Consider the following 6,974-nt stretch of genomic DNA (forward strand, 5'->3'; position numbering starts at 1 on the left):
GAAGGAGAAGCTGAAGCACAAATTCAGCACTTTCAACCCAAGCACTGATCTTAATGCGCCTATTTTCAAGCTTGGGATGGTCTTTGGAGATATGAAAGAGTTGAGGCATGCTCTCGTTGCATATAGTGTCAGAAATAGAGTGAAGGTGAACAAGCGTAGGAATACTTCAAAGTTGTTAGAGGCTGTATGCAAGCCAGGTTGTACTTGGTACTTGAAGGCAGGACATGATAACAGGTCAAGTAGCATTCAAATAAAAAAGTACACTGACAAGCATACATGCACCAAAGCTTGGGACCTGAGAGTTCTTACTGCACCTTTTCTTACTCACAAGTTCAGGAATGAATTCAGAGACAATGAGAAAATGCCTCTGAGGAAATTTTCAGAGAAAGTTGAGCAAGAATTCAACTTGGTTGCAAAGAGGACCAAGTTGGGAAGGGCAAGAATGGCAGCAGTCAAGCAGATTAGGGGAGAAGATGATGATCAGTACAAAACCCTATGGGACTATGGGCAGGAGCTTAGAAGAAGCAATCCAGGAAGTCAGTTCTTCTTGTGCACAAAGGAGGTGTTTGACAGCAAGGCCAAGATGACAAAGGACCACTTCTCGACATTATATTGGTCTTATGATGCATGTAAGAGGGGGTTTCTTAAGGCTTGTAGGCCAATCATTTTCCTTGATGGGTGCCACATTAAAACAAGATATAAGGGGAATTTGCCGACAGCAGTAGGAATTGACCCAAATGATTGCATATTTCCTATTGAATTTGGCCTATGTGAAGTGGAGTCAACACACAGCTGGGAGTGGTTCTTAACTTCATTGAAGGATGATCTCAACATAAGCAACAGTACACCATATACACTTATGAGTGACAAGCAGAAGGTGGGCACACTTCCTTCCATTTTATGCTAGTGTTTGCTGTTAGTTTATGCAATTATTGTTATTGATGATATTGCTATTTTGTAGGGTTTAATAAATGCAGTTCAGAAAGTTTTTCCTTATTCAGAACACAGAAATTGTGTTAGGCATATTTACCAAAATTTTCACAAAGTCCACAAGGGTGAGCAGCTGAAAAATGACTTGTGGGCTATAGCTAGATCCCCAAATGAGATGGCCTACACGAGAAGCATGAATCAGATCAAAGAGCACAGCCTTGATGCTTACAAGTGGGTTGAGAAGTTAGCTCCGAAAACATGGATCAAAGCTTTCTTCGACCCATTTTGCAAGTGTGACATATTATTAAACAACATGTCTGAAGTCTTCAACAGGTTTGCATTGCCCTCCCACCTTTCCTTCATATCATGTTAAACAATGTCATTGGGTACTAACACAACATGAACATATGAAAATATCTGCAGTTATATATCGGATGGAAGAGAGCTACCGATTAAGTCAATGCTGGATTATATTTTCACGAAGCTCACAAATAGGATAGTTGGTAAGCAAAGGGAGTCAGAAAAGTGGACAGGAAGACTATGCCCCAAGATTCAGAAGAAACTCGACAAATACATTGAGTGGGCAAAGAATTGCAGGGTGCAAGAGTACGGTAGAGGTGTGTTCAAAGTTTTCTCTCTACAAAACTCATACATAGTGGACTTAAATATGCTAAGCTGTGACTGCAAAAGGTGGGTACTGTCTGGCATCCCTTGTCATCATGCAATAGCAACTTTCAGGCATGAGAGGATTGAACCAGAGAGCATGGTTCACTCCTGCTATACAGTGGAGGAGTACAAAAAGTGTTATGGATATAACATGATGCCGATGAGGGATACAAAGCTATGGGAGAAAATGAACGGGATTGATGTGTATCCACCATTGTACACAAAAGTTATGGGCAGGCCAAAGAAAAACAGGAAGAAAGATCCAGAAGAGAAGAGTGACAAAAATGGAGTAAAGAAGGTGACCAAGCATGGTGTGACCATGCACTGTTCAATATGTGGAGCAGCTGATCATAACAAAAAGGGACACCATAATCATGCTGATAAGACTCCAAATGAAGAAGCTGCTAGGGAATCTGAAGAAGAGTATGATGATCCATCAATACTTGCCGTAATACACTTGTACTCTTATGCTTACTCCCATATACTTTTTTAGATTTAGGATACACTAAGTTCATACATTGCTTGTCTTGTGCAGAACATAATGCCACACAGGGTATACCCACAGCTGGATCCAACACAAACACCTGACTGTATGGTATACAAGATGCAGGAACAGGCAATGATGATTTCACTAATTAACTTGTACACACTCATAAATCACTAGTATGTGTGCTCACACTTGCTCTGTCTTAATATTTGCAGGAGAGGTTCACGTACCCACCCCTTAGGGAATTTGGCCCCTTGCCTGAGTCTACATTTATTGCAAATGCTAGAGAAGCAATGCCAGTAGGCAGAGTGACAACAACAATGGCTAGGGGGAGGGTGAGGAGTCGGCAAGCAGCACCTGCAAATGGAGAGGAAGCAGCTGAGTCAAGTGAGCAAGCAGCAGCTGCAACAAGACCCAAGAAAAAACAAGCAAGAGGGGGAGGCAGTGTAGGGAGAGGAGCAACAAATGCTGCAAGAGGAGGAGGAACTGCTGGGAGGGGAGGAAGAGATGGTGCAAGAGGAGGAAGAAGTGCTGGTAGAGGAGGAAGAAATGGTGCAAGAGGAGGAAGAACTGCAGCTGGTACATTTGGAGGAAGAGGTGCTGCTCCTGCAGATGTCACAGGAGCAAGAGCTGCTGCTCCTGGCTTTTACAATCTCCTGTTTGGAGATGATGGAGCTGCTGATAGAGCACAGTTCATGCATGCTGAAGAGGAGGTTTTGTTTAGCCAAAATGCACCACATTCTGCTCTATCTCAAGATGGCCAACCTACTGATCTGCATGATTTTCTCTCTCTTTAGTTTACATCAGAACAAGTTAGAGTTCATGAATGAACTTTTGGTTAGGTTTAGTTCATGAATGAACTGCTCCTGCAGTTGGGGTAAAGATGTAGTAGGCAAGGCCTTTTCCAACTTTATTTTGCTTTGGTTTTCTCAATATTCAGACTGTATGAAACTGTATTTTGCTACGCTTTGGTTTATGCTATGACAGTGCTAGTAGTGAAGAGGCCTCCCAGACCTCTAAATATTAAGTAAATTTCTATGATTTCTGTAATCTAGTTTCAATTGGTTTATTCTTGAGATTGTTTTGACAGTGCTTAATTTGTAGAACTGTTGCTGCAAAATGTATTTAATCTGTGTGGCCTGATGCAAAATAATAGAAAGAGCAAAAAAGGAAGGCTATCTGGGATTCGAACCCGAGATCAGCTAATGATAGATGACACCATATAGCCAGTTGGGTAATGACAGGATTCTGTCACATTCTCTCGATCTCTCCCTTTTCTACCATATAGTGTGCATCGTCTCTTTCCTCCCCTCCGCCGCCCGTACGACAGAGGATGTCCATTGGAGGGCGTAGCCGCGACGGCGCCCGACGCGGGCAGCTCCAGTGCCGGCTCAAGGCGCCGTGCATCCAGTTCTGTGTCCAGCGGGTTCGGGTCATCGTCCCGTGCCTCTGGGTCATCGTGTAGCCGCTATCTTCAGTTATGTTCAGTAACTAAGCTGTGGCTATCTTCAGCGCAAAAAATAATAAACCGGCCATGGTCACTGACAGCGGGCCCATGCCACGCTGGCATCGCCACTGACAGCGGGCCCATGCCACGCTGGCATCGCCACTGACAGCGGGCCCATGCCACGCTGGCATCGCCACTGACAGCGGGCCCATGCCACGCTGGCGTGCATCCAGTTCTGTGTCCAGCGGGTTCGGGTCATCGTCCCGTGCCTCTGGGTCATCGTGTAGCCGCTATCTTCAGTTATGTTCAGTAACTAAGCTGTGGCTATCTTCAGCGCAAAAAATAATAAACCGGCCATGGTCACTGACAGCGGGCCCATGCCACGCTGGCATCGCCACTGACAGCGGGCCCATGCCACGCTGGCATCGCCACATACGGCCGCGTACGAAGAGAGTGACTGTATTTGCACTAAGACCGCGGGTGTATTTACCTCACAAATAAATAAAGTAAACGAAAAACCGGCCGCGCCAGGTTTCGAACCTGCGACCTGCAGCACGCAGGGCGAACGCGCTAGCCACCAGGCCACACCGAAGCTTGTGTTAGATAACAGGCGGGTCTCCTTTATATTATAGTAGGAACGCTGGGCCGGCGGCTGAGCCCAAAGCGGCTGCGTGCCTTGAATTACTTATTTTTCAATCATAATATTAATACATATTTTTGCGATTACATATTAGTGCACTAAAACAGTGCAACTTTTATTTAAAAATTGATGTGTTTCTCGAAATGCTAGAATGATTTTACGCAATAAGTTTTTAAAACATGCTGAACATTTTCTCAGATACACATTGTCAAAAAAATTCATCATGTATTAAGAAAATGTTCAACCTATATTACAAAAATGATCATCGTATATATTAAAAAATGTCAACCTAAATTACAAGAAAATTCATCGTATATATTAAAAAAATGTTCAACCTAAATTACAAAAATGTTCAACCCAAAAGTTCAATATATTAAAAATGCTCACTGTTTGCAAAGTAAAGTTCATCAAGCATTAAAAAATGATCACTATAGGCAGAAAGGGTTCTCAGCGTACATTAAGATAATGTTCATGCAAATTCGAAAACATGTTCGTCATGTATTTGAAAACATCATGTATTGAAGCCTATCTAAAAAAATGTTTAGTAAGTATGTTAAAAACAGAAGAAAAACGAACCCAGTGAATAAAAGAAGAAAGAAAGAAAAAGCTAAAAATAAGCCAAAACCAGAAACAAAAATAAAGCATAATAAGATAAATAAATAGAAAAAAATCTGGGCGAACGAGCCCAGCAAACGCGTCAGTAAAACGAGAAACGAAAAAACAATTACAGGCCTCGGTTGGCCCAACCACTGGCCAGCGTTCGTTTGTGTATGAAACAAAATCCTGCCTGGGCAGGAAGACAAGCAGCCCTTTGGCCTGGTGGCTAGCGCGGTTCACCTGCGTGCTGCAGGTTCGCAACCTAGCGCGCTCGATTTTTAGTTTACTTTATTTATTTGTCCAGTTCGTTGGAAACTCTCAAACAAGTCCGAACGAAAAAAAAGTCTCATATTAACATTTTTTCCACAAAAATAACAGGTATTTATGTGATTACATATAAAGCAAGGGGTTTTCTAAAAAAAAATATGCCACGTCGGGACCTGATTGCCGGGCCCAAACAGTCAGATATGATAGCCGGGCCCAAACAGTCAGATACACTGTCAATACGTATAAATCAGTTTTTTTGCAAAACCTGAATCAATGTTGGCACTGACACGTAAAAATTAGCAATCGTAGTATCAATCTACATGTGATGCTCCAATTATAATACTTCCCCGTGCAATTAACTTATGATATAGCGACCGTGAGAATCAGAGTGAGGCGACCAGCAGCTGGAGCGCCACGGCTAGCTCCGCCCCCATGTGTCCTCCGTGCCATCGCCAAGTCGTAGTAAGGGTTTCGCCGGCGCCGGCACTAGCGTGTGCCTCCCGCGATCACCCGCTCCGACGTACTGAGGTAGAAGTTCTTGGCGTACTCCTCGTAGATCTCGCTGCAGCGAGCGTAGGCCTTCCAGAGCCCGCCGCGACGCACCTCCAGCTCCCTGACAACGGCGGGCGCCGCCGCCCGCTGTGGTCGGAGCTGGCGCTTGAGTAATGCCTTATGCTTCAGCACCACTTCGTACACCTTCCGCTCCGACGAAACGACGGCGACGACGGCATCGCAGGCTGGGATGATTGTCGGGTTCACCTGAAGGCTCACCAACACCGAGGCAGCCGTACTTGATCGAGCAGACGACGCACTGCTGCCGTTGCTGACGCATGCGGAGTACCGGATGCGGTCCCGGCCGGCATCACCAGCGCCGAGGCCGACCGACAAGGCTTCTCAGAGCAGCGCCATCAACCAGCGTAAACAATAAGCACAGGCAGACAGGCTGCACAGCAGCAGTGGAAGGAAGCGATAGTTTTCTCATGGTCAGGATGCAATACTCCCTCCATTCCACAATATAGTGTTTCCTCTATCTTCGTGCTTTAACTTTGATTATAAATTTAACTATCAAGACCGATTTAGTTTACTTTATTTATTTGTCCAGTTCGTTGGAAACTCTCAAACAAGTCCGAACGAAAAAAAAGTCTCATGTTAACATTTTTTCCACAAAAATAACAGGTATTTATGTGATTACATATAAAGCAAGGGGTTTTCTGCAAAAAAATATGCCACGTCGGGACCTGATTGCCGGGCCCAAACAGTCAGATACACTGTCAATACGTATAAATCAGTTTTTTTGCAAAACCTGAATCAATGTTGGCACTGACACGTAAAAATTAGCAATCGTAGTATCAATCTACATGTGATGCTCCAACTATAATACTTCTTGCAATTAACTTATGATATAGCGACCGTGAGAATCAGAGTGAGGCGACCAGCAGCTGGAGCGCCACGGCTAGCTCCGCCCCCATGTGTCCTCCGTGCCATCGCCAAGTCGTAGTAAGGGTTTCGCTGGCGCCGGCACTAGCGTGTGCCTCCCGCGATCACCCGCTCCGACGTACTGAGGTAGAAGTTCTTCGCGTACTCCTCGCAGATCTCGCCACAGCGAGCGTAGACCTTCCAGAGCCCGCCGCGACGCACCTCCAGCTCCCTGACAACGGCGGGCGGCGCCGCCCGCTGTGGTCGGAGCTGGCGCTTGAGTAATGCCTTATGCTTCAGCACCACTTCGTACACCTTCCGCCGACGAAACGACGGCGACGATGGCATCGCAGGCTGGGATGACTGTCGGGTTCACCTGAAGGCTCACCAACACCGAGGCAGCCGTACTTGATCGAGCAGACGACCCACTGCTGCCGTTGCTGACGCATGCGGAGTACCGGATGCGGTCCCGGCCGGCATCACCAGCGCCGAGGCCGACCGACAAGGCTTCTCAGAGCAGCGCC

Source organism: Triticum aestivum, chromosome 3A (genome assembly GCF_018294505.1).
Source record: "Triticum aestivum cultivar Chinese Spring chromosome 3A, IWGSC CS RefSeq v2.1, whole genome shotgun sequence".
Classification (NCBI taxonomy): domain Eukaryota; kingdom Viridiplantae; phylum Streptophyta; class Magnoliopsida; order Poales; family Poaceae; genus Triticum; species Triticum aestivum.